The 26,901-nt window shown below is 45.5% G+C and overlaps 1 protein-coding gene across 7 annotated transcripts in view; it reads right to left on the reverse strand.

Moving 5' to 3' along the window:
* The window catches only part of IQSEC1 (IQ motif and Sec7 domain ArfGEF 1), a 337,900-nt gene that overhangs the window by 125,372 nt on the left and 185,627 nt on the right, over window positions 1-26,901 (reverse strand). Inside the window, exon 1 of one of the 7 annotated variants that reach the window (XM_065687873.1) lies at window positions 19,182-19,203. The exons of the other annotated variants lie outside the window; for them this stretch is intronic. The gene's annotated coding sequence lies outside the window, so the exon portion shown is untranslated. Of the gene's footprint in view, window positions 1-19,181; window positions 19,204-26,901 lie in introns of those variants that run through there. 7 annotated transcript variants of the gene reach the window in all.

The following is a 26,901-nucleotide window of genomic DNA, read 5'->3' on the forward strand; positions in this document are numbered from 1 at the left end:
GACCGAGGCATTCACATGGAACAGGATTTTTGTTCCAGAAACATCCCTTCTGTCAGCACCAGTTATTTCACTGCTTGTATTTCCTCTGGAGTACCAATTCCCCTTTTCACTAACAAACCAGGGACATCGGCACCATTCACACAATGACAGGCATTTTGCTGTTCAATTAGCTTCAATATTTTTGCATATATGTTAAAAAACCCGTCTTTGTCTTGCAAGCGGCCTCCAGAACACACGATATAGCAGGACAATTTTCATTACTCTGATTCTACATACAGAGCTGCATTAAAATAGACCCTACTTCAAGAAGTAAAACCATTTGGTGGGACTAAATCTGCAGGTTCTCAAGGTGTCTTGAGTGGGAGCGAGCATGGACAGAGGATTTTAAATCAAGCTAGCAGAGCATCTAAGTGGCAGTTTAAAAGCCTGAGTAATTCCCATAGCCAGGGACACAAGATACTGTACTGCCAGTAGATGTGCTGGCTGTCTCTTTAGATTATCTGTTGTGCTGTGGCATTTCACCCTTAATATTCCTGTTAATCAAAGAATTTTCCCTTTAGATGCTGCAGCATCTTCCTGTAACATACAGCTGACCCGCTCACTACATTTTTAACCAGAAACAGGCCTGAAACAAAACTCAGCCCTCCTCAAACCTGCCAAAATTCACATATGGGCATCAGTTTTGCTCCTTGATCTAATCCAGAAAGGCTTCCAAAGATACTGCTTCGTCTCAAGAACTTCAGCCTAAATCATATAATAAGCCAAATCTCCAGCTTGGCGAGCAGGCACGATATACAGACTTTGCAATTCACCAGCTGTGGAGGGAATAAAAGCATTGGACTAAATGAAATGCTGTGAAATGGACTGAATTTCTCACCTTGAAATAGTAAGACGTTCTTTTGCAGTACTGATATATTGTTTTAGATGTAAATACACCCATACATACTGATATATACATACAAACACATGCACGCATGGGCACATATGAACACGCAGGCTGTTCTCCTTGATGTGGAGCAGTTACATTGTTATCCTGCAGGGTGTATGCAATATTTGAACCACAAACCTCTTTCTTCGTATTCTTTTCTATTTCCTGAACAAACTCCATCAGGCAGATATGGAACAAAAGGCCTATAATTAATCATTTTTACCTCTGTAAAGCAGTGCAATTGACTGGGGCTTCTGTGGCACAGGTACAACAATTTGCCACCTGAAATCACACTGTTTAACCTCAAACCACCAAAATACCCATATTCTGCTATTGCAGAGTAGCATAGTGTATCATACATAGTACCATACACTGCTATTGCAGTGCAGCACAGTGGAGGGATTACGTTTTGCAAAGCAGTATATGGCAAGGGAGGGCACTTAATAATAAAGCTGAGGATTTACTAAGATTCACTTCAGTCCTTAAGACACCTCTCTCATCCCAACTCTGCCTTCCCATTCCTCCCAGAGCCTTGGTCTGAGCTTGCATTACCTCTCAAAACGCGGTTGTTTTTTTCTATTTCACCCTTTCCATTCAGTAGTAAATCACAGTGGAGGAATAACGACTTGAATCCCATGGCTGAACACAATCTGACTGCTCAAATCTACAGTTAGGCCCTTGATTTAGTTTAGTTCCACCTGAAAATGATAGAATTCTTTCAGATAACCTGTTTAGGGAGAAAGGACAGATGTGGAGTACAGAAATGGCTGTATTTCTCTGCGCTCCTCAACACGCGCAAGATCACCCTAACACACCCTGCCCCGAGTTCCTCTCAGGACTGCACCTGGATGTGGAGGGAGGGCAAGGCAGAATCCCAGCTGGACCATATTACACTGTATTTTATGCCCTTTAGTATCATCCACAACTCGGAGGAACATCTCTAATGAAACCTGGCACAATACAATACAACTCTGAGTTCACTGCACCTATTCCTGTGAGGACTGATGGCTGTTTCTGAAGGCCTGTGGAAAGGCAAAGGGCTCAATTTGCCACCAAACTGCTCAGTGTCCTGGGTTCAGCAGCAGCAGTCATTTTTTTTTCTCCTTAGTAGCTGGTGCAGTGCTGTGGTTTTGACTTTCAGCCTGGGAACAGCGCTGATAACACCGATGGTTTTGGTTACTGCTCAGTAATGGTTTAGTCTGACCAAGGACTTTGTGAGCCTCATGCTCTGCCAGGGAGGAGGGGAAGCCAGGAGGAAGCAGAGACAGGACACCTGACCCAAGCTAGCCAAAGAGCTATTCCATACTACAGCACGGCATGCCCAGTATAGAAACTGGGGGCAGTTACCTGGAAGGGCGAGATCACTGCTTGGTCGGGCTGGGTATCGGTCGGTGGGTGGTGAGCGGCTGTATTCTCTTCCCTTGTTATTTCCCTTATCATTATTATCACTGGTGGCAGCAGCAGTGATTTGTGTTATACCTTAGTTACTGAACTGTTCTTATCTCAACCCGTGGGAGTCACATTCTTTCGGTTCTCCTCTCCATCCCTCCAGCAGTGGAGGGAGAAAGGGTGGGGGGGAGTGAGTGAACGGCTGCGCGGTTTCTGGGTGGCCAGCTGGGCTTAACCCACAACACTCAGTAGCAGAGAGGCAACTCCTCTAGCATACTGCGTTATTTCAGCCCCAAACTGTTAAACCCCACACAAACCAGAAACCCCAGCAGAGACCAGAAGTTGATGAGGAAGTATCAGAAGTGTCAGAACTGCTGACAAAACATCTGCAACTTCGTTACACCGAGATTTTGACAGCTTGCTCGCTGTAACAGAAATCATTCAATAGCCCTGGAAATCACATAAGACACACTATTATTGCTTTGCTGTTAAACTATACACATGGATTTATAGATTCTACAGTCTCTAGATGAAGTTTGTGAAGTAAGATAATAATTTTCAATACACACTACGCCCTTATAACATTAGTAGCTAGGGGAACTAAGGAACTTCCATGCCACATGGTTACAGCATCTGACATTTAAATATTGCCTTGATAGAATTTCCAAACAATTTTTTGGACACTCAAGATGTGCTTGGGAACATTGAAGGGGGATACTTTGATACGTGGAAGAAGGAAACAGATTTAAAAGTGATGCAAGTTCATGGCAAGTGCTGGGAAAAGTAATTATCTCACTGTCGCAGTTCCAAAGTACCAGAAATCTTTTTGCAGTGTGAAAGCCTGTTTAGGCACTTTGGAGGTTAAAAAGTAATCATAGAATCATGGAATAATGCTATTAAATAGCAAAAAAAATAAAACAAAGGCAAGAAAAAAACTTCTCTTGCAGCATTATCTCATGGCACTGTGAATTTACAGTCCTTCACACAGTCAGTGTAACCACGTGAGGCACTGGGTGAAGGAGCCACAGCCTAAGCTTAATCCCTCTGCAACCCTACAGCTTAAAAACTAATGCTTAGCATCTTTTGTTGCTCAGAAATGATCTTGATTTAGAACACTTCCTATTGAATGGGTGCAAGTTTTAGGAAATGGCTGTTCCTTCCTGAAACACAGAACACAAAATGATAGGATGCATGTCCTTTTGCCTTCCTACACTCTTTGTTCTCCACACCCCCTGCGCTATCTTATTATACAGCTAATCATATGCTAAAACTGCTTTTAATTTAGCCTGGACGGACAGCTTGCTGTGTGTGAACCACTGAGTGGGAGCAGGGTTTAGCTGATATTAAATGATGAAGTGGGCCCACCAGCTGCCCAGGCAGCTTGTCAGTCCCCGCCGGCCCTGCAAAGTTAAACACATGCACGGCTTCCGCATTTACAGCCATGTTAAAGCAAGAACAAACCAACCTCCAACATGAGGAGGCATCATCTGTACAGCAGCAGCTGATCACAGTCAGCCCAGTAGCTGCTTAGAAAGGGTGTTAACAAAGCACATGGATGTATTCTCCTGGTAACAGAGCTCATCGCTGTAAAAGCAACTAAAACTGTAAAATACATGGAGTTTCAAAGAAGGAAAAACAGGGATGGGGGGGACAGGGAGAAATGAGGGGGTGGGAGGGCTAACAAAAAGCAATGAGACTTCCAAAACTCACCTGGAAGAGTTTCCTGTAGATCAGCAGAAGCCAAAGTGCTCCTGTGAGGGCTCTTATTTACAGTTCAATCCTCTATCAAGTCTTAATACACCCAGGCTTGGATTATTTATTTGGTTTTAATTCTTCCTTTGAAGTCAATTTTGGGTAAATAATTTAGCAGTTGTGAACTGGAGGCTTTCTGACTACAGAAAGGCTGGGGAGGCGGGCTGGAAAGCTCTTTGGAAATGCCTGTCAGCTTTACACATCACTGAATTAAGCATGTTAACAATAATTCAAACAGATTATCAGCCACCTGTGCTTACGGCTGTGGCAAGGTGCTCCGACATGGCACCAGTTACACTAGAACAGATACTGGAGTTAGCCTGCATCCACAGGAAGCTTGTGGATGGAGAGGACACTCAGCTGGCAGCACTGGGGAATGCACACTGGAGCCGATTCTACCAAACCAAGGGAACTGCCATCGTGTTCGCAGCCGGCGAGTGCTACAGCAGTGTTCGTTACGGACACACATGGTGCGTCAGCCCCAGGTTTGCTGCTGAACACCTCTGTATTGAAAAGAACTCCTGAAAGAGACAACCAAACATCTGCTTTCGTGGCCTGCCTTAGGGAGTGTCTTGCAACCCCAACTTTGGCTTTACTGTGTCTTTAAACACATTCAGTTTATGACATGCTAATATGTTTGCTACGAAAGATCTTTCTAGTGTAAAGCCTAGATAGAGGTTTGTTGAGAGCTCCAGAGGAGGATTTCAGTGCCTGGCATTTCTGCTGCCTTCACTGACATGGTCTGCTTCCAGTTCCTAAATCTAAAGAAACTAAGCAATATAGCACAAAATGAGATTTGTCTCTTCATTAAAGCATTTAGCTTTGAGGCTTTTTCTGGCATTCAGCACATCCCAAACCCAATTGCTTAAGCAGCTTTCTGTGAGAACATGTCTACTGCAATCACTGTATTCCTACCCCTGAACAATAAAGACATAAGAAGCAACAGAAAAGATCTCCCCTTGTGAAGATCACTGAAAGGAATGGTTCTCTGGGTTAGCATCATGTCATTGTACACATTTAGTTGAATATACAGCTTTAATATCTAAAGCTAAAAAAGACATGGTACAATTAGCAGGAAAGAGACACCACAAAACTGGCCAAATGAGTGGAAATTGTTAGCTGCAGAAAATAAAGAGGCTCTTTTACACATCCTGTTCAGTTAATTCCTTCACCTTGAGACAGCAGTTTATTTCTAATGCTATCTTTACACCTGCACAGGCAGAACAAATTAGCTCACAGGCTGGTTCAGATAAGAAATATTTCATTGCTACTGTAGCAAGAGTTCCAAAGTTTGCTTCATTTTAAAACCAAAGGAAGGATAAAGAGAACTGCAAACTGTAAGGCAGCAGAACTCTTTCAAAAGCCATCGGTTTAAGAACACTAAGATCAGGCGCACTTCATATCATTTTTCCAGGATCACTGGTTCCCTCCTGAGGGCAGAAGTGAAATCTTTGTTGAGGTTTGTGGGAGTTTCCCCACTGACTTTCAATTGCACTAAACAGTCCCTTACATACTGCATTTATCATTCATCTGAACTACGTTTAAACAACGGGTTTATTTAGAGATGGACTCAACAAAAGAGAGATCACCATACCTGCAGAATGCAAATTCTTCCTTACTCCTGCTTCCAAGTGCAGCACACAAGTAGCACGGATGAGCTACCACAGAGCATCTGCAAATGTACGGGCAAAACCCACCACCCTCGAGAAACGTTCAAGCTGATTAAATTCAGGCAAATCTGTCTTCCAGGTTTATGGAAGCTTAAACGTTAGAAGTGGGGGGAGGTTGGCTGGTTTGCTTTTTTTTTCCCCCCTTCTTTTCACGTTTGATACAGTTTTTCTAGTGACAAAAGCCAGAATACTGTCCCTTTCAAACACAACCCCCTGAAAGGTCTAAACCAGCATTTCTCCAAAGCATTTAACTCAGCTTATAATCGCATTTAGATTTTGAATCTGAAGTTTGGAAAGAATTTGAACACCAACCGCAGCTTGGGAATACCACCAGTTTGACCTTTATACTTACTGCAATGTGAAATAGATCAAAGTACCAAATGCAGTACGCAGCTTCTGCTCTGTTAAGATCTCCTTGTCATATTTTCTAGAGTTCAGAATTTGCTTCTCTCTTGCTTATTACTTATACGTGATCTCCTGACCCACTCTGCTCTTGGAATTTGAGTCAAAAGAAACCATAAGCTCCAGTGTGCAGTGCCCCCAAAACTCAAAAGGCTGTAAACACCAGGCAATAGAAATCAAAGTCCTCACCCCTGTGCGAAAGCTCGCTCTACAACACTTAGGATCTATTTAAAATCTGCACAATTAAATCAACATGTCACTATTTGTATTACCTGGACTATTCGATAGTAGCATGCAATAAGAAATAAACCCAAAGGCAGACGCTATCTTGCTATATTTTTATATAGCTACCAGTCATGATAAACTTTCCAGCCAGCCTGTACTTCATCTGTTGTAACCATCAAAACTGTTTTAAAATTGTACTGATTAACCTATAAAAGCATACAGGCTTTATCCATCCACAAAACCAGTAAAAGTACTGACGCTGTTACAGCTCTTTCTCCTCACCCCCGGTATTGTGTGCTTTTTATTCCTGTCTTTTTTTAGGGCATCATTGGAAAGCAGCTGTAGATATTGACAGGAAGGGAATGCTGACCAAAGGACCCCTCAAGCACAGCCCATGCTCTGGGGAAACTTTGCCTTACAGCTAAATAATTCCTAGGAAAAGTCAATAGAAAACCAATATAAATATTTGATAGGAATATAACAAATTGCCTTAATACTGGAAGGGTGAAAGAAAAGGATATAAAAATCCAGGGGAACATGTGAACCCATCTGGTAGATAAGTCATGTACAGAGATCAACCAGCTGGGATGTGAACTTTGTGCCTGACCCTCAGCTGGACAGCATTTGGTGCTGTAGCAGTTTAATTAGAAGGGTCTTCAGCTTGGAGTGGGGGAAACACTTGGAAAACATTTGTCAAACAACAAGATGCCTTAGTTCGAGATTTTTCCGGGGTCTTCTATTCAAGAACTAATGTAGTTATATTTATTTGCATGGGGATTGGTTACATTGAGCCTCTCGCAGCCTCCGCGAGGCATCACTTTGTGACACGTAGGTTGAAGAGGAGAAAAAGCCTAAAATATCTTCAGCAGCAGCAAATTCCCAAGACACATCACTGATTCACTCCACAAAAGTAATTACTTTAGCAAATGTTTGTGTATTTTAATGCCCAGATGAGGATTCCAGGTGTATTTAATGCTGGTTAGAGCTTGTCCATCTAGCTGATACCCAGAAATTTGCGGTCAATGTGATGTAACTCTGCCACACCACTTAATCACAATTATAGGATGTTTCTCTGATGAAAGGATTTTAGCTATAACAAATGTTACATTTCGTTCTTCCTAATGCATTCAGAGCTGACATCATATGGTCCCTAGATTTCCCCTGGAGGTATAGATTTTAAGAGTCCAGAGGGAAATGATAATACCATGCACTGATTTGTTGACATATGAGCTCTGAAATTACCATTGCAAAAAGATTCCAAGGTCTGCAAAGATAATTTCACAACCCAAAGTGCATCCTAGCCCCGTGCTTTGGGGTTTTAAAAGCTTTTTGAAAGTTATGAAGAATGAATGAACAGCTCACGCTGGGGCCAGACCTTAAAGCAATTTTTTAAAGCATTGTGCAAAGTTCATCTCCCTTTTTAATGAACACTGAATTCTTGGACAAAATGTTTCTTTCTCTTCCCTTTGAGCAAATTTAGACATAGTGAAATTCATCCTTTGTGCTTTGATACACGTTAAAAAAAGATAGATATGGAAAGTCTGAGACTACCATCCCAGGCCTCCTGTTTTCTTGCCAGCCTCATCCGGTTTAGGCACATATGGATATCGGTACCCTAAGGACACAGATACAGTTTTTCTGTTTCTTTGATGGAAAATCGGTACACAGTTCCTATTATTTAGAGCATCATTAGCCACTGGTACAGAGGAGGCAAAGACCATGTACCTGACTTCACCCCTTGGAAAATGGGACATGGAAGAGCCCCAGTGAGCTGATGGTTCTGAGCAGGCCCCAATAGACAGCAGGTCATCGCCTCACAGCAAACATCTCTTGAAAGGTCAGACTGAAGGGGAGGACATGTGTTAGCAATCCTTTCTCATCCCCTGCAGTAGAAGGGAGCCATGAGCACTTGTCTTCTCCTCCTCAGGACGCAGTTATTTCCATTTTAGAAAATCCAGCTTTATGCTAGCCCAGAATCACTCCTTCAGGAGCAGGCAGTGCAGGACAGCCCATACCCACAGCCCTGACTTCACACCATTTGCAGTCACCAACGGGCGGGTGGCATTTCTATAAAATAACCAGTCAGACAAAGGCTTCAAGGCTCTCCTCATGCTCATCTCTGGCCTTTGCTACCAGGACTGCCTGCGCTACTGAGCTAACAGAACCCACCAAAGCCCCAGCAGCCCTTCAGCGCATCCACAAATGGGAACCAAGAGCATTTCCCCTCCTCAAAGCAGCTTTCCAGCACTGACCGCTCGCGTAGCTTTCCCATGTGCCCAAAGCCTCCCCTGAGGCTCCTCGGTGCATCGATAGACTGCCTGGTCTTTAAAGTCTGAGGAAATGATCAAATATTGATACCAAACACTACTAAGCCAGTAAGCTTATTTAAAGGTTGAATACATGAATACGAAAGATAAAGTATCACGTACAGAAGTAGCTTGCATAACGGTATGCGTGTTTTGTTTGCTTGCTTTTGGGGTTTTGGGTTTAAAGAAGCAGCTGAGTAGGCACACACCTGCTACTGCTGCTGTTTAATACCTGAGACCTTTCACAACAGGACCGGTACTTGTGTTAATAAGGGGTCTGTGTGTCTATCAGAGACTGTATGACTTTCATTTTGAGTATCTCTGCATGAACATCCATCTCGTATTTGCTTTGAAATGGCACCTATGGCACATTTAAGAGAGGCCTCCCCCAATTTTTTTAAGAGCTTCATTGTTTTTGGCAGCCTGTTTTTACCGGGCATTCTTTTCCTTATCTATCACCACGTAGCCTCATACCAACAAAACCAATGTGTCAGGCCAGTCAGATGAGGGGAAGCAGGCTAGCACAGCAGAGGCACACAGAACACTCATGAACTAGCACTTACACCCCTTTCAGCATGACTTCTCACTCTCCACCCCATTCTTATTCCATGAAACACCAAGGCTTTGCCTGTCCCTGCAGAATGGGCATTAAGTAGAATAGTCTCACAAGGTGTGGAGAGGAGCTACTGTAATCCGAATAACAAATCTGCCCAAATACTTAGAACCTGCAGGTGGAAAATCGCATAAACCACAGTGATTTCAGAGCCTGAAAGAGAACAAACAACGTGGGACAAGGTTTTGAATAGGCTCCTTTAAAAGTCTGGATTCTTTTCCATGTGTTTGTTTTTAAGGAATTAACAGTGGCCATTTGGGAAGACCTCAGGTATTTCTCTCCATCTCACTGCCCCCTTTCCTCCAGGAGTGTTTGTTACATCAACTTGAAAATAGACAGACAGTGAAATTCCATCCTCAGGTCTTTGTATGCATGGCCAGAACAATCACAGAGCTGAGCACACTGCAGGACAGAGCTCTGGGTGTGGAAAAGTGCTTAGTCTGAACTGCAGTAGGCATACAGACGTTAAGCTCTCCTGAACAGGCAGATTTAAGAGCATGCTTCTCATAGTGCCTCATTTTCACTGATTTTGAAATATCAGAAGATATTTTCAGGCAGATAATAAGCTGTTGAAAGGCTCAATCTGCCCCCATTTCATTGATGTGGTGAACAGTTCATTCTTCCCGATTTAAGCATGAAAGGGAATTAGGCCATGCAAACATCTGATATAAACACATCCACCTATGCAGAATTCATAGAGAGCAGCATACAGGCCTGCAGGTGTGTTGTGGACACCCAATAATTCCAAGTAAATCATGACCAAGCTTTAAATCGAAGTTGAATGCCTAAGATTTGAAATATGCAATTGAACAAATGGCAACTGCTAATTTGGGTCTCAAACTTCTGTCAAATGAGTTTCCACATCTTTAGGAACGTAATGAAACACAACAACAGCAGCGCTGAAGCTGGTTTCACAGCTTTTATAAAGCTTTTTTATACCTACAAATAATAGCTGTTACTTCTTCTCCACTTCCAAAGGCAAGCAAGACTCACCGTTAGATAAGAGGATCCAAGGCGAAAGCACCAACCTGCCTTTCGGCTTTCAGGGGGCACCAGAAGCTCTGCATCTCCTTCCCACGGCTTTCTCTGCACTTGCCAGGATGCTGCAACCCAGAGCTGCAGCAGCCAGGGCCCGGGGAGCAGGTCCCAGCTGAAAGGTGATCACCAAACACCTTCTCAGTGGGAAGGGCTGAGCACAGGCCCCTGCCAGCGCCTGAGAGAGGAGCAATAGCCAGGGAGTCACTTAAAAGTCAGGGGTGGAACAAGCATCCAGAAAACTGGAGCCAAAGAGATCCTCTTCCAAGACCTGTGAGCAACAGATGAGACTGCAACCACACTGTCCTTTTAATAGGAAAAAAGTGTTCTCTAGAAACTCATAATTCATTCTGAAGGCTCCCAAGCAACACAAAGGTCATATTTCCCTTTGCACCAGCCTGCACTGGCTTTGTATTGCACCCTTCTGACAGAGCTATCACAACCTGCATACATTTCTGGAAATCTCTCCTGTTGGAACACAAAAAGCACACAGGCTGCAGGGAATCAGTCCTGGCAGACCCCTGCCGAAGGTCAAGCAGAACGCTCCTTGTCGAGGAAGTGGCAGCATCCACAGCTAATGCTAACTGCAGGATGGAGCACGGGCAGCAGCACGGGTACCCCAACAACCAAGCTGTCACACGAGCCTTGCTTCACGTACAACGTGCTGCCAACAGGCAGACCACACAGAACAGCTACCACTGGTACTGCCTGGGCACAGCGGCTGCCTTCATTCAGCACGTTAGAAGTGATCAGATGCTTCTACCAGGATGCGTACAACAGTCTTCCAATACCCAAAGGGGCTGACAAGAAATCTGGAGAGTGGCTTTGGACAAGGGCCTGCAGGGACAGGCCAAGGGGAATGGCTTGAACCTGCCCAAGGGGAGACTGAGCTGAGCTCTTAGGCAGAAGCTCTTCCCTATGAGGGTGCTGAGGCGCTGGCACAGGGTGCCCAGAGAAGCTGTGGCTGCCCCATCCCTGGCAGTGCTCAAGGCCAGGTTGGACACAGGGGCTTGGAGCAAGCTGCTCCAGTGGAAAGGGTCCCTGCCCGTGGCAGAGGTTGGAGCTGGATGAGCTTTAAGGGCCCTTCCAACCAAACCAGTCTGGGATTCTATTTCTTAATACCTGAAAAATGCAAAGTCATACCCGGGAAAGCAAGAGGTGGCAGAGCTGTGGCTGTGAACATAACCTGGTCCTCAAGATGATGTGGGAAACAAGTGCATCCAAGAAGGATTCCACATTAAAGAACCAATTTATGTGAAAATAAGTAACCTTCAGGAGAGCTGAGCCAGACTGCTTCACATGGGGGTCGCAATTCCCCTGTGTAATTCGCAGTCACAGTGATACTCCCTGTACGAAGCAGGCCCCATTAGACCATGAAAGTGGCCCCCTGATGCTAGGAAAGACTACTACTCATCGCTCTGATACGACAAACTAATGAGAACTCACTGAGTGCCATGCATGTGGCTGAGACTCTTGCAGGCAATGAGTGCAGGTGTGACTGACATAGGAGCACCTTTAATGCTGAATCTGTCAGTCTGCAGCACGCAGGTTTGCACCTCAGGATGCTCAGCACGGAAACATTCTGTGAGTGCAGCAGGGCAGGCAACCCTGCCTTGCCTCCCCTCCCTTTTACTCATAAAGCTCCTTAAGTTTCAGTAACCGGTCAGAGGGGCTGAAGTAAAACATCAAAGCTCATCACATACATATGTATTTCATTTATCTGGCTGTCACTGCAGTCGTCAGGAGACCCTGAACTCCGCTCACTGTGCTGTTCTGCCAGCCCCCACCAGTGGGGAGTACAGAAACACCCCAACAACCTAACAACACTTCAAACACTTCAGTCACTTGATACCTGTCAGGCACTTAATTACACGAATGAATTTGTCTCCTGCTAAAAGCTGGCTGAGTGCAGGTCACTGCTTACAGCACAAATTTTTGCTGGTTTTACGATTATTGTCAGAAAAAAGCAATTAATAGGCAGATATTGCATGGAAAACAGCCAAAACATACCAAGAATTAGACATTACATTTGCATAGCAAAATGAATGCCTATTAGAAAAGGAATAAAACCTTTATCAGACATTTAAGCAGAAGTCTTTCTCATTAAAACCATTTCACATACCATGCTTTTCATACCATGATCACTTCCCAGTATCCATGGGTGTCAATCACATGGTTCATAAGCATTAAATCGATCAGTACTCACCAATTACTAAAACTCCTTCTGGAAAATGCATGATCCTGTTAAAACCAGAGGCTCAGAGCTTGACTTCCTCTCTGCCTACTGTGCTTTACAGTCCAGCGGAAGGTAATTCTGTTCAAACTGAAGAGCAGGTAACACTTCCATATAATTCGTTTCTTGTCTGTATGCTCAGAGCAGATAGACACAGGCTGAAAGGCTGCTTCAGGAGTTCTCAAAAAACCAACCACTACGAACCAAACAGTTGAGTAACCTCAAGGCAACAACACAAGTGGTACTCTTCCAAAAGGAGCCTTAAATGCTAGTTTCTAGGTAGGTCTGAGAAGACGGCCAGCAATAGGACTGGCAGTGGAAACACTATAACCCTCAAATACTAGCTCTGTTCCAAAAGTTGCCGTGCACATTTTTGCCATATGCATCACTTACAGCAAGCATTAAAATACAACAAGCTACCTTAAATAGATTTGTGCTCCTCCCTCACCGGACAGACACCTTTACCAGCTCGGTGCCCTGTGGTTCTGCACCAACAAGCTCTTGTGAAAGGTCTGTGTAGATAAATAATGAAACAGTCCGTTAACTCCTCCGGACTGCCCTGGATTGGGTTTCTGACTTCTAGGGTTTCACTGCATATCCTTATAGCCTGTGTTGGGAAAGGACAGAGCTCCAGCATAGCACAAATCCAGGGCTGCTTTTAGCCCAAACTAAAGGTTTGAGCTAAACTGACACAACTATTTTAATGCAAAGACATGAACACTCCAAAGAGGGCTAGAAGTGGATTCCATTTTTAGCACAGTAGCGAAGCTGGCTTCAGATCCTTTTATACTGGAACAGCCTTAAATAAATGAACAAAACTTTCAGACTAAACCTGATGTGGGCAGTGACTAAAACCAGCCTTCAGACCTCACACTGGTGCATCCCTGCCATGCTCTGCAGCGATGTGAGCCTTCTTAAAACCCACACAGTCTAAGCTCATGAGGCACTTGGACTGTTTGCACAGGAACACAGGACTGACACTTCCGTGCACTGCCAAGGGAGCTGAGCCACACCTCTGCCTTTTCTATGTGAAGCAAGGCTTCATTTTATGCAAATATTGCAACTGCTGTTGTACTTTTTACACTAAAACTCAAGCAAGGATCGAACCGAAACCACCTACAGTCCCTAACAGCCCCTGCCTATCCATTTTTAGCTTTTGGCAATAATACAGCAAGCGGTGCACAAAGACAAAGCACAGTACAAGACAAAAAGAGCCCAAGAAAATACTGAATAGGAGCATTTTAATGAGCGCTCATAGCAAAGAAAGCAAAAGGAGCTGACAAGGTTCCAGTTCTCCGCTCTAACGGATCTGTGACCCATAACTTGTTGAAGCTCACGGTGCCCTCCCTGAACCTAACCACTAATTCACATGAACCATCAGACTGACACAATCTAGTGTGAACACAGATACACCCCAGCTGAGCAGAAGCAACACTTAAAGACAGTTGTGAATGAGTGAAAAAAAACCCCACCAATCCAACCAAAACCAAAGCAACATGTAATTCCCCCCCGGAACAGGTCTGCTTCAGGCAGAGGAAATGAGCTCAGGGGAATTACTGCCATTGCGGTATCCTCCCCAGATTCCTATGCACAGACCAGAGATGACCAGCAAACACTGCGCACTTTACCCAAATCGTGTATTTTAGTATGCAAAATGCACAGGACACATTCACACGCTCAGAACACAGGATTCTGCAGATACCAGCTTCATCCTAACCTCATGATGATTTGCTATACTGGCATCAAGAACTTATCAAAAATTCATTAAGTGCTGTGTGGCTTTTGGCACTGTCATGCTGAAGAGATCTTTCAACCCAAAGGAAAGGTTGCACTGGGATAATTACAACTGCACTACATTAAAATACAAGATGAATGGCTATGGAAAGCCATATGAAGATTAAAGCATCCAGGCTACCAACGATGACTTGCATTCAGTTTTGCCTTGTAGCTTCTCAAGTGCAGCATTTTGCAGAAGACAAGGAAACCTGCATAGGAACTGAATACACAAATAAATGCATTCTGGAGATACAGGGGTTAAAAATGGAAGTTTTGAGGGGTTTTTTAAATCTTCAAAGGGAATTTTCAGTAATTCTTGTTAGTGTTAAAGCCCTAAAATAGCTATAGGAAAATCACACTGTCAATGCCTGAAAGGTGCCAACTCTATTGCTTGGTGCTGTACATAACATATATTCTCTTTTTCCGAGATAAGTTTCCCAGCCATTAACCCTGTAGGTGTCAGGAGGAATGTCTGAGCTGGATGTTCTAGTCTCCATTTCAGATTAAAACTGAAATGCATAAATTAAATAGATGGTTATATACTCCATTATGGAAACATGTGACAGTTGAATAGCTACAAGAGAAGAATGCTGCTGATACTTGCCAATGCAGTACAGAGCAAACGACCTCTAGCCTCCTGTCTCTTCAGCCTATAGTATCTCCATCAGGTGAAGTACCACCTGAGCTGTGTGAGCATCATGTTCCCCTGCTCTCCCACAACAGTTTGTTATACTCCCCTGCCCAGCTTTTTGTGGGGCCTTGTGGAGAGCCCTACCCCTGCATGCACCAGATGGAAACCCACTCCTTTTATTCCTGCTGACTTTCCTGCCTGGCTGTACAGTGCCCACGCTGTGCATGGACAGGCTGGAAGTAGGAGCAAGGAGCTGCGATAACATGCAGAGCAACACCATTTCTGAACATAAACTGTGAACTAACACAGCCACTGTATCACCCCTTTACACTGACCCTTGCCTAATGCATTATTCAGAGTACTCTGAGCTTTCACGATGCAGGGTGGATGCTCAGAACACTCCTGAATAATCCCCTACACAGGATAAACCAAACTGCCTCTATGTGCTTTGGACTTCCATGACTGCCCGTTTCTTACACAGCTACAGTAGCTGCTGCTGCTGCGCAAGCTGCGATCACAGCCCAAGTGAGACCCTTTCACTTGTCAGGGTGTTATTTTCCCTTGATGAAAACACAGCACTGCTCAGCCAGTCTTCAGAAAAAAAACCAAAGCAGACAACTAAAAACAAAGTATGACTGAACCGAGATGGAAAATGTTTGTAGCAGAAGGAAAATAAGTGAAGGAACTCCATGACAACTCATACTGAGGACTAATTCTTACTTTTTTCCAGATGTGTAGAGCACTAAGGACTAACTAGTGACTGTTTTCCTCCATTACTTGCAAATGGAACTTGAAGATGCAAGCTGAAAACTATGCGTTACATTACGACCAACCCTTCAATTTATTCTCTGTGGGCTGTGGATGTGCTGATTCAGATAGCTCCAGTCTGCTCCTCTAACCACTGACCCCATCCTCACAGCCTGGCTGGCAGAGAGCACATTTCCAAAGGAACGAGTCATTCCACACACAGCTGACCCACTCCCTGTCTCCATGTAACACGTCCCTCTGGTTTAATACTGACAGCCCTATAGATACAGTAGTTAATCTGAATATGTTGACCGCTTCTTAATTGTGTGTTTGCCTATCCCCCATCCACAACAGGTTACTAAAATGTAACTCTAACAGACGTACATGACTTCTGATGCATTAACCCCAGCTTTGCTTTTATGCTTTGCCAACTCTGATTTTGGGACAGTGACCCACCTGCAAACACAAGCAGAGCTTCGCCAGCAGAGGAAAGCGCTGTTATTTAGTGCTATATTCCCTCACAGTGAACTTCAGAGGAGTGGGAAGGGCACTGTCCGCCCTGTGCACACACACTGGGCCGAGCAATGGGGTCAGTGAGGAGGACAAGTGACTGGGGCAGAGGCTGCTGTAACAGCACAGCCAGTGACGCCACTCTGACTCCCACCCACCAACAGTGCTGGTGACAAACACCGCTATTCCCTCTACGGAACTAACGGAGACAACTCGCAGAGCTCTGGGCAGCAACCCTCAGCGCCTGCTGTGCGGGTAGTGACTGCTGGCACCACGGACAGCCAAAAATACCAGGTGTGGCACCAGTCACTGCTGGCCTCGGGAATTCCAGCCCGGCCAGGGAGGGGGATAACGATCCCGCATCCCATAAGGTGGAAACGGTGCAAATTGGGTGGGAATGGCAACTCTCTGCCTGGACACCTGCGAACACCAGCTCCAGGCAGCACGGACCCAGGCTCGGGGATCACCCCCCTGCTTGTTTCATGTTTCGGGGTGCAGCAGAGCCTGCTGCACCGGCGTGCCTTGAGAGCTAACCTGGCAATACCATAGGCTGCACACGGGCTCAGCAAACCGAGCTCTTTGGGAGGAAGGAGTTTCATGGTAAGAGCCACAAGCTCAGCTCTGGCACACTGGTGAAATCCCTTCATCTTTATAACTTTTTGCAATTTTGCCCCAGAAGCAGGCCAGCACACCACAGAAATAAAACCCCATCATTTAGTGCGGTGTATTTCCACATAACAACATCCTGCTCTCCCCTAAGCTTATTCCAGCATTACGCAAGGCTCCCCGATGCAAAAAACAAACCGCTGCATTTTCTTCTAGTACTATACACGTATCTCACCTTGCCAACAGGCACGACCCTATGATTTTAAGGTCTAGTCATGTGAACTTAAGCACATATACATGGATGCAGATGAGCTCTCTGCCCCGCAGCCACAAAGTCTAATCAAAACAGACAACAAAGACTCAGTCAGATATTTCTTTTAAGGCACTGGAGCCCAATGGAAACAAGACCAACCCCAAAGCCCAGCTAATAATAATTTTGCTTTCGCAGTGGGACTGCCTTCCCAGCAAGGCACAAAACCCCTCTTTCAGGCCGGGTGCATACGGAAGGCGCTGTAGTACAACTGGCCCAGTGTAGTCAGTGCAACACGCTGCTGCTCAGTGCGGCAGCACCAGGGGTGGGTAGAACTGCTTTTACCAGGCAGAGTGCGTGCGGAGGGGGAAAAACCAAGCTCACTTCACTGGTATAGAACACACTGAGGGTGACAAACCTCCAGCGGGGCTGCTTGGAAATGGGAAAAGGCAGAGAGGAAGGAAGACTGGTACAACCTCATACTTGATGGGTAGGAATGCGAGCCACAATGGTTTCCAAAGCCTTCCAAAAACACGGGGAAGGTTTCAGGATTTGCAAAGGATATCAAGGGGTAGAGATCTTTTTCCACAAAAGGAGAAATTATCCTCATGCTCTCAGACTCATTGGTGTTGCTGCCACAGAAAAGAGGATCTGTTAAAACAACTAAAAAGTATTAACTGGAAATACTCAGAGTGCTGAGTTACTCTGTATTGTGGTAGCTGTGACAGCCAGTGAGCTGCTCTATAAATAAGCCCTGCTGTAAGCTATTAAGCTAATATTCAGCCTATATATTCTGAGCATCAGGAAGGTCGCTGATAAAGACAGAAACGCCTGTTTATAGGTAAGCTCAGCGTGCATGCTAAACTTCAGAGAAACAGCCACATCTGACCCAAGTGCTCTGAGGAACCTCGGGAGCTCAGTCTTAGCAGGAACACCTCTGCAACTCAGGAGATCTGCACAGGACTTTTCTCAGGCATTTCCAGTGGGGCAGGATGAACATCTGTGCTGCAAAGACTGTTTCTCTGGATTTAAGCACTGATCCGGTTTGTTTCAGGCTTTCACTCTGCTTCTGGTTCTAAGCCAGCATCATAAATAAAATTACTTTTATCTTAATTGAATCCTCTCTCAGGGATTATTCCCAGTTTCTATTATATTGACTCACTGTCTGCTGGGAACCAAGGGACTTTTCAGCTTTATTTCGGTACCCTGATGATAAAAAGCTCTCCGCAGTCTCATTCTGGTTGTAAGGAAAGTTCATGCAGGAATTCAGGCGCTCTCAACTATTTGCTCAGCACAGAATAACTCTGCAGTGTGAAATGCAGTAATGAGTTAATTATGTGATTTCTCAAGGGGAGCTTGCATGACAAAACGTACCATTCAAACCAGAGAACCATGTCCCATGAAGAAAGCATAGCATGAAAACAGCTGGCTACTTTTACAGCCCAGATTGCTGTGAGAGAGCACAATCACCGAGCGCCTCACTTCATAGCTCCATTCCTGGAATAAGCTCCCCTGGAATCCACAGGGACCGCTCTTGGCAGGGAGCGCGCAGCATGTCAAACACCAACCGCTCCAAGAATGTGCCCAGTGACACCCGCAGCCGGTCACCAGTCAGCTCCGCTGGGCTGTCTCCGCAGGCACACAGGTAGGGCTGTGGCACTGCACTCCCTGAGAGGCATCTGAAACTTCACAGATTGATTCTGCCGTGAAGCCACCTCCTTTCCACCCCCCCACCTCTTCCTTCCCCTTTGTCTGAAGCAAATGATGTATCTCTGGATTTGGGAGCTACAATAAGTAGAAGGCTATGACAGGCAAGTATTCATGAAAAGAAGGTTTCTTGCCTATTCCAACTTTCACCTGCTTGGAAATGAGACCGGTATTTCCACGACAGTGAAATCACAGGAACTCCACCTTCCTTGAAGACCTTTTGCAATAACCCAGTATTTTTCTTTTCACAGCTTTAGCATAAGGACAAGTAAGAATCTAGTCTAATAATCATCTCAGACTACTTAGAGTTAACTCTGCAGGGTGAGAGCACGAGCAGCCACACAGACGCACGCCGTTTGCAGACTTACCACAAGCTACAGTTTTCTCTGTTCGTACTGTACCTGATTGTCCTGACCGAAATGCAGTATTTCCACATCAGATTCCACATGGCACTGCCATCTCCCTTCATGACCTTCTCCAAAGTGTTTGCAAAGTGAAAAAGATTCCAAGCCACTCAAGGAACAAGTTTAGCAGCTCACGACCAAGTTAGTCCAAGTCCAGGCAGCAGCCAAGCACTGATTCACGATTTCCAAGTGATTCCTCCGACCTCCACTCAAATGAACTCAGCGAGAAGCAGCTTTCTCATCTGAAGTCTCGGGTTACTTCTTTCTTCATGATTTACAAGACTCACTGTTTACATTATTTGCAAGCCAGCAGAGATTATTAGAGGCTGTTCAGAAAACTGCATATAATATTGCTCCAAGTTGTCAAGTAAGAAAAACCTACCTATGCAGCACTCTGATTTATTTTGCTTCAAAAGTCTGGTAACACAGCCCCAGAAAATCACTTAGGAGAGCTGTAGATGCTTACCAAATACACACGAAATCAAATGGCTTAGGCTGCATAAACTCTCGACTGTTGGCAAAGTTCTTGTGTACTGTAATAAACTTTTTAGTGCCAAAAGAAGTAATGAGTCATTTTCCAAAGCCGTATTTGAACACAGATGAAGTTATGACTTGCAACAGTGAGTATCATCTATGACAGCCTATAAATTACATCCAAAATAAGATAGCAAGATCTGATGAAAACAAAACAAAACAACAAACCCCAACTTATTCATTACGTGCATGGAATTCTCTTACTGTGCTGAGTAAGTTTAAACACGTAGCATTTACTGCCAAAAATCCAAATAGAATTTAAGCCTCAACACACACGCCCATAGAATCAACCTTGAACAAAAGTATTATTATTGTTGTTTTAATTCTTGTTGACCTTTTTAACTGAAGGACGAGCCCTTTAAATTCTGCCCTGGTTCCTCCCAGACCACCCTGAAAGCTAGCGCTGTTGCTACAACAGATTAGAACTCCTTCCCAAGCCTTTGCCCAGCCCACCAGACCACACTCTCTTCTCTACACAGAGGTCAACAGCATGATGGTCATGGGCTCTTCTGGATCAAAGACACTGGATATGTGTTTACGCTATAAAACTTCATTAAGCAAGAAATTAAGTTCGTGCTACTTCTCCACAAAACAGGACACTTGTATGATTAATGTTTGCTTTCTGCTGCACAACTCCATTTTGTACAAGACCGTTTTATCTAGGACCTTGGGACTTGCTACTACTGTCCTGGAACACACTCTGTTTCAGGGGGTTTCTGACAACTGTTCCTGGAGCAAGCTTGTGATGGCTCCTAAAAACCAGTCAGGACAAGTCCCACAGCACATTTTAAATCAGAAGCCTCAATGCAGAAAAATGACATTAGAACATTTGTACATCTGTGCTTAACTTAACCACTGAAATACATTCCAGTGATGGACAAAGCTACGTAAGGTCAGGCAGACCAGCTGAGCTCTGTCCATTACCTTACTTAACTTGCAGACGTGAAAGAGGAAGTGCCTACAGGACAGATACCCTGATTTTTGTACTGTGTACACTTGAAATATTTCATTGAGCAAAATTAAGCCATTATATAGAGACTATAAAACCAGTAGTTTGCTCTCTGTGTCCTATAAAGGTACAAAACAGCATACTCAGTTGTGCCAACTACATCTCTTTGAACTCATACTCAAGGCCTCAATGTAATGGATGTATTTAGATTATAGATGCCTTGCGTCACCTTCAGCTGCAATATTTCGATATTACCAGCATCTGCAGGAACAGTATTTTTATCTCTCTCTAAAGGTAGATTGAAGTAGGTGAGATCTACAAGAAAACAGTCTTTTAACCACCTTCTTCATCCACAAGTCTAAAATTTGTGCCCAGCCAGTGACCAAATGGACTGAAGCAACATGAGAGAGCATTACAGGATGGAAGTGTGATGCTGTGGAGTGGTTTGTACATAGCTTGATTGTGTTTTTTCAATCATTGCTGTAGCATCTCCAATTAAAAGGAGACTATTTATGAAATATTGTAGAGAGTATTTCAGCTCCTATCCTCATGAGCTGAATTTGTCCAGTAATTCCCCCAAAGACCTGAATGAATCAAGGTAGCCCTCCACTAAGCAAGCATTAATTCTGCAGGGAATGGCAGGCCTGAATTTGGAATATAGAACTGACAGAGAGCCTGCAAAGACAAAATAACATACATCCAGAAAAAGCTGAACCCTGCATATCACATAATGAGTCAACATGAGTATTTCAGCTCTAGGATTAAATCCCACATGTAAATAAAGGCTATTTACTCTGTGTGAATACACAGAAGGGATTGCCCCTGAAATGCTGTTTGAGAGGTGTGCTTAAACCCAACAGCAGCCTGCAACCCTTCAGGAAGGCAGGGAGAACAATGCCATTGACTAAGCATGGGTACTAACAGCATTGGCTAATGGCTGATGGCGTCTGAACATACACAGATGTGAAGAGCTGGTGATTAATCAAACCCTACAGCTAATTCTGTCCCTCCTGATGGGCTGCCTTTTCTAAAAACAGCTCCTGTGTAATAAGATTACTGAGAGGTAACCCAGTATCAAAGAGGAAACTGGCTGATCGACTATTTCTTACCATTAAGAAAAACCTTATTCAGGAATGCAGGAACTCTTCCAGCAGCATTAAGACAGTAGGTTCTTTTGTCTTAGCTGTTTACTTCTCCTTTGCTGACAGTGGCATCACCATGCCTGGAACAAGGCACAGATTAGCATATCAAATGACTTCACCTTTTTGAAGCCTTATTTGCTTTCACTGTCTGACAAGTCAGGATGAGCCCCAGCACTGTAGGAGCCAGTTGGCATCGTGTCTGTGTTTGACATGGATTTTCCATTTTGTACATCAATCATAATCTATTATAACGATGCCAGCAACAATCTCCTCCCACACTCGCATGTTTGGCCAACAAATCCCAGGCAGTGCAGGGACTTGGGCTGGTAACACGGGCTGCTGGGAGGCAGTTGCTGCCTGGCTGGTTTGGTATTCCTCCTTGGGCGGAACAAGGAAAACTTCAGCTATCTCTTCCCCTTGAAATAAAACAACAGATTCCATTCACAGGACATCACTGGATCCACCCAGTCACAATGTGCAAGGTTCCATGCTCCTTATGAGGCAGAGCTCCCCAGACAGAGATAGTTCGGCAATTCTTTCCCTCCCATTATATCCCCTGTATCACAGCTTTATCACATCTGCCCTGCCTGCAGGTACCTATAGCACAGCTCTCAGCACTGCTGTGCCTGGATCCACAACACTGCCCTGCTAATGCTTCGTATACTACAAGCTGACTTTGTCCTGACAACTTACAACAGGAAGGTGCAAGGAGAAGTTCTGCCTTCTTCCCACTTCAGTACATTGGCTTTTCCAAACCCAGCATCACTACATCTCCCAAGCACACTGAGAGACTGTTTTATTTTCAGTGGATGTATTAGTAGGCACATCATGAAGTGCTGCCCCTGCTTGAGAAAATTGCATTGTTCTTAGGTCATCCTTTCCCCCTGCCTTCCTTTTGGGGAGAAATTGTTCCTAATATTCATTCTAAACCTGCCCTGGTGCAGCTTGAGGCCGGTTCCTCTTGTCCCATCCCTTGTTCCTTGGGAGCAGAGCCCAGCCCCTCCTGGCTCCATCCTCCTGTCAGGCACTTGTAGGGAGCCATCAGGTCCCCCCTGAGCCTTCTCTTCTCCATCTGAACCCCCCAGGTCCCTCAGCCATTCCCCATCACACTTGGGCTCCAGGCCCTGCACCAGCTCCATTCCATTCTCTGGCCCCGCTCCAGCCCCTCAATGTCTCTCTTGCAGTGAGGGCCCAGAGCTGAACCCAGGAATCGAGGTGCAGCCTCACCAGTGCCCAGTGCAGGGGCACAATCCCTGCCCTGGCCCTGCTGCTGCACTGGTGCTGATCCCGGCCAGGACGCTGGTGGCCTCTTGGCTGCCTGGGCACAAGCTGCTCATGTTCAGCTCCATCAATCAGCACCCCCAGCTCCTTTCCCATGGGCAGTTTCCAGCCGCTCTTCCCCAAGCCTGGAGCGTTGCACGGGGTTGTTGTGGCCCAAGTGCAGGACCTGACACTTTGCCTGATTGAACCTCATCCCATTGGCCACAGCCCATAGATCCAGCCTGCCCAGATCCCTCTGCGGAGCCTGCTGCCCTGCAGCACATCAACGCTCCCAGCGAACTCGGTGTCATCCACACATTCACTGAAAGTGCACTCAATCCCTTCATCCAGATCATCAGTGAAGACATTGAACAGCACTGGCCCTAACACTGAGCCCTGAGGGACACCACTGGTGACCGATCGCCAGCTAGATGTGACACCACTCACCACTAGTCTCTGGGCTCTGCCATCCAGCCAGTGTTTTTCCGTACTTTTTAGGAGAAATCTTTAATACAATCACTAATTCAAAAATGATTCAAGGCCCAGGTTGGACACAGGGGCTTGGAGCAAGCTGCTCCAGTGGAAGGTGCCCCTGCCACGGGCAGGGGTTGGAACTGGATGAGCTTTAAGGGCCCTTCCAACCACAACCATTCTACAGTTCTATGATACCAGCTCTGACCTATCCCCACCTCGCTGTCGGGTCACTGCTGCCCAGCTCAAAGCACCAGCGCAGCAGCTCTGCCGTGGAGCGCTGCCTGGAGCTGCTGAAGCAGGTGAGTTTGCACCAAGCAACCTGGAGCAGCTGAGACAGACACGCGCTTGTGTCCTGCTGGCACAGGACGCAACAGAGCCGAGGCTGAGCTGTGCAGGGCAGCACAGCTGACTGGAAGAATCAACACTGCAAAAACACAGGGGCAGAATTCACCAGCCCATTGTCAGAGCCCCCACCTTGGCCACTGCCAAGCACAGACCACATGTTTTAGTAATAATAACAGGATTTTCCCCAAAGTGTTTGATTTCTAAGAGAAACCAGAGCAACCGCTGCCAATGTGATGGAGAGTAGCTAAGGATTCTTAAAATAACATAAAAATACATAAAAATGGGGGTAGGGAGCAGGGAGGGAGATAACGGCCAGAAAAGAACTGGAGGATTTTAATCTATTTTCTATTTTTTACACTGGAAACAAAGCTTCTGCAGGCACAGATATTACAGGGGACATCAATCATTCCAAGTATTTATAATTGCTGGAGCTAAGGTTCCTTTACAAGTTGTAGGTGGTGGATTACATTTCAACGATATTAATAGAAAGGCAGTTCTTAATTTGGAGTCTCAGATGCTGTTATTGTCCCCCCTCCTGAGATTCATTCGCATTTGGCAGCACAGCCTGCCTGATAAGCAGAGAGCTGTGCCGGGGTGGCGGCGATGGGAGCGGAGGCTGTCATGGAAGGAACCATGGCGTGGCCTGGAAGAGCTGAGCACCCGTGACACTTTGTGATAAAGCCCTGTGCTCCGGATGCATGCATCACTTTACACATGACATGTCTGCAGCTGAGATAATCTTGCTATTTCAGCTGTGCCTGGGCTCATCCTAAATTAGGTTAGTATAACATGCCTATGGAGAGGGAAACAAATCTACTGCAGACCGCAGAGTGGAGAAGGTAATTTGCTCATTTTCCTGCAGTTTCTACCAGGATAAAACGATCACAAACCTGAATTTAACAACATTTCTATTATTATGTAATAATATTTATAGGTCATTTGACAAAAGGAAATGCGAATGCTAGCACTAGCATGGTTTTGGTTGTCAGGCCAGTTCTAGACCTATTTTTAACTTAGGTAGCATTCCCTTTACCCAGCAGCTATTTCCAATTAAGGACTGAAAGGAGTCTTACAAACAGAAGAGGTTTAAATTTTTAAATTGAAAAATATTCTGGCTTTTGAGACAACTTGGGGGTACCTTTAGACTTCCACCTTGTTACCTGTCAGCACTGCTGGGAGACGGATGGGGTTAAACAGAGTGTTTTCACCACACATTTTCCTCAGCCTTCACTCTCTTTTCTTTCCTTCCCTTTCAAACTTCCTTTCCTGATTTTTCACGGGCAGTGCTGAGCATTTCCAAAGCACGCTGTTCCCTGGGAGCCCAGAGCAGCCGCATCCCAGCCCTTCTGCGGAGCACCGTCAGCAGGCTGCTGGCATTTTGATAAAGGGCATCCCCTCTCGTCCCCTTCAAGCTGGCGAGGCTGCGCTGCTTTGGAGAGGCCCCTGCAGCATCCTCCCAGCTGCAGCTTCTGACAGACTCCTCATATGTCCCCAGGCCTCCACCGTGCTCCCAGCCTCCCTCTTCTGTGATTTAATCTTGGAAGACTATCAAAGGAAACTCAGAAAGCTTCCAGTCCCCTCCGCAGGGCACACGGCCAAAGGCACAATTAAAATGTGACTGCTCTAGGGGCTGCCCATCGGTTGCATCTAAACACAGCAGAGCCCAGCTCGGGAGAGGGAAGGAAGCCTGGCAGAGCAGGGGCTCTCCAGGGATGCAGCTGAAGGGCAGGCACCGCCAGCCAGGCTGTGCAGGAGCCCCAGCACAGACGCTACCGCTCTTCTGCAGCCTACCATCAATGTCTGAAGCGGTGCTGGCGGAAGGTTACAGTCTGTAACAGGATGGGGAGTGGAGAACCTGAGCACTCACAGATGGTGCCTGGGTGAGAGGGAAGGGGGTGAATAAAGGAAGGATTCAGGAAGCCCAGACTTGACATACTGAAGGCTGCAGAGAGGCAGAAAGGGCACGTACACAAAGAGCTGCCTCTGGCCTGAAACACAGTCTATCGGTTCCAGCAGCGGTCAGAGGAGACACAGCACAGCACTGTAGGTTTGTGCAGGACTTCTGCTCAGCAGCGCCCAAGTCCCACAGCCCACTGTGCTGAAATAGCAGACGGACAGCTAAGGGATCCTGTCAGATGTGTGCCCGCCAGGCAAGAAGGAAGAGCAGCCCGGAATGTTAAGGCAAACAGGAAGCATGAATTTAGGGATCTGAACAATACATTTGCAGCTCTTGCACAAAGACTCTCTCCTAGCTAAAGCAACACTGATTACATTACAATGAAGGCTTCAACCAGGAAAGCAGGTATTTTGGGTGTCTGAATTCAAATTTCTCAACTTTAGATCACTTCTCCGAGTGTAGACAAGTCCTCTGACTGCCTTTAAGGATTTTGCTACTTCGTGTACTTATTTGAGGGTTTCCTCTTCATCATTTTTATGCCGACTGTGGGGATACTGCAATCCGCACTGCTTGCAGGCTGCACTTCAAGAGGAGGGTGGATTTGGGGGGATAAGGAGGAGGGAATTTTATGCTCTCAGCTGCTCTGAAACTGCACAAACGTTGCCAACACAAACCTCTGGAGAGAGCTGTACTACAGGCACATGACTCAGCCCTGCTCTGGATGAAGTCACAGTCAAGTGAGAGCAAACTGCTTGTTCCTTACAACATATATGGTGAACTCTAAACACAAGTTCAAGGCAAAGCTTCAGTGACTTTTCCCACCCACTTTGCTATTGTTTTGTTCAAGACATGGCAGAGGAGCCCGTAACTTACCTGACAGCCAGAAGAAGAGCAAACCAACTGACATCGCTCTCTGTAAGCACGCATAAGAAGTGCTCTCATGAGCTAGAACCTCAGGGTTTTTTTCCACCCCGCTGTTACTGAGATCTGTAACCAGTGTACAGCTGCTGTTTCCAGGAATACAGGACTACAGTATTGCACACAACACATTACCTAGAACTTTTTTTTCCTTTATTTAAACTGGTTTTAAATAAGGAATTTAACAGCATTCCCTTT

Source organism: Lathamus discolor, chromosome 7, assembly GCF_037157495.1.
Source record: "Lathamus discolor isolate bLatDis1 chromosome 7, bLatDis1.hap1, whole genome shotgun sequence".
Classification (NCBI taxonomy): Eukaryota; Metazoa; Chordata; class Aves; order Psittaciformes; family Psittacidae; genus Lathamus; species Lathamus discolor.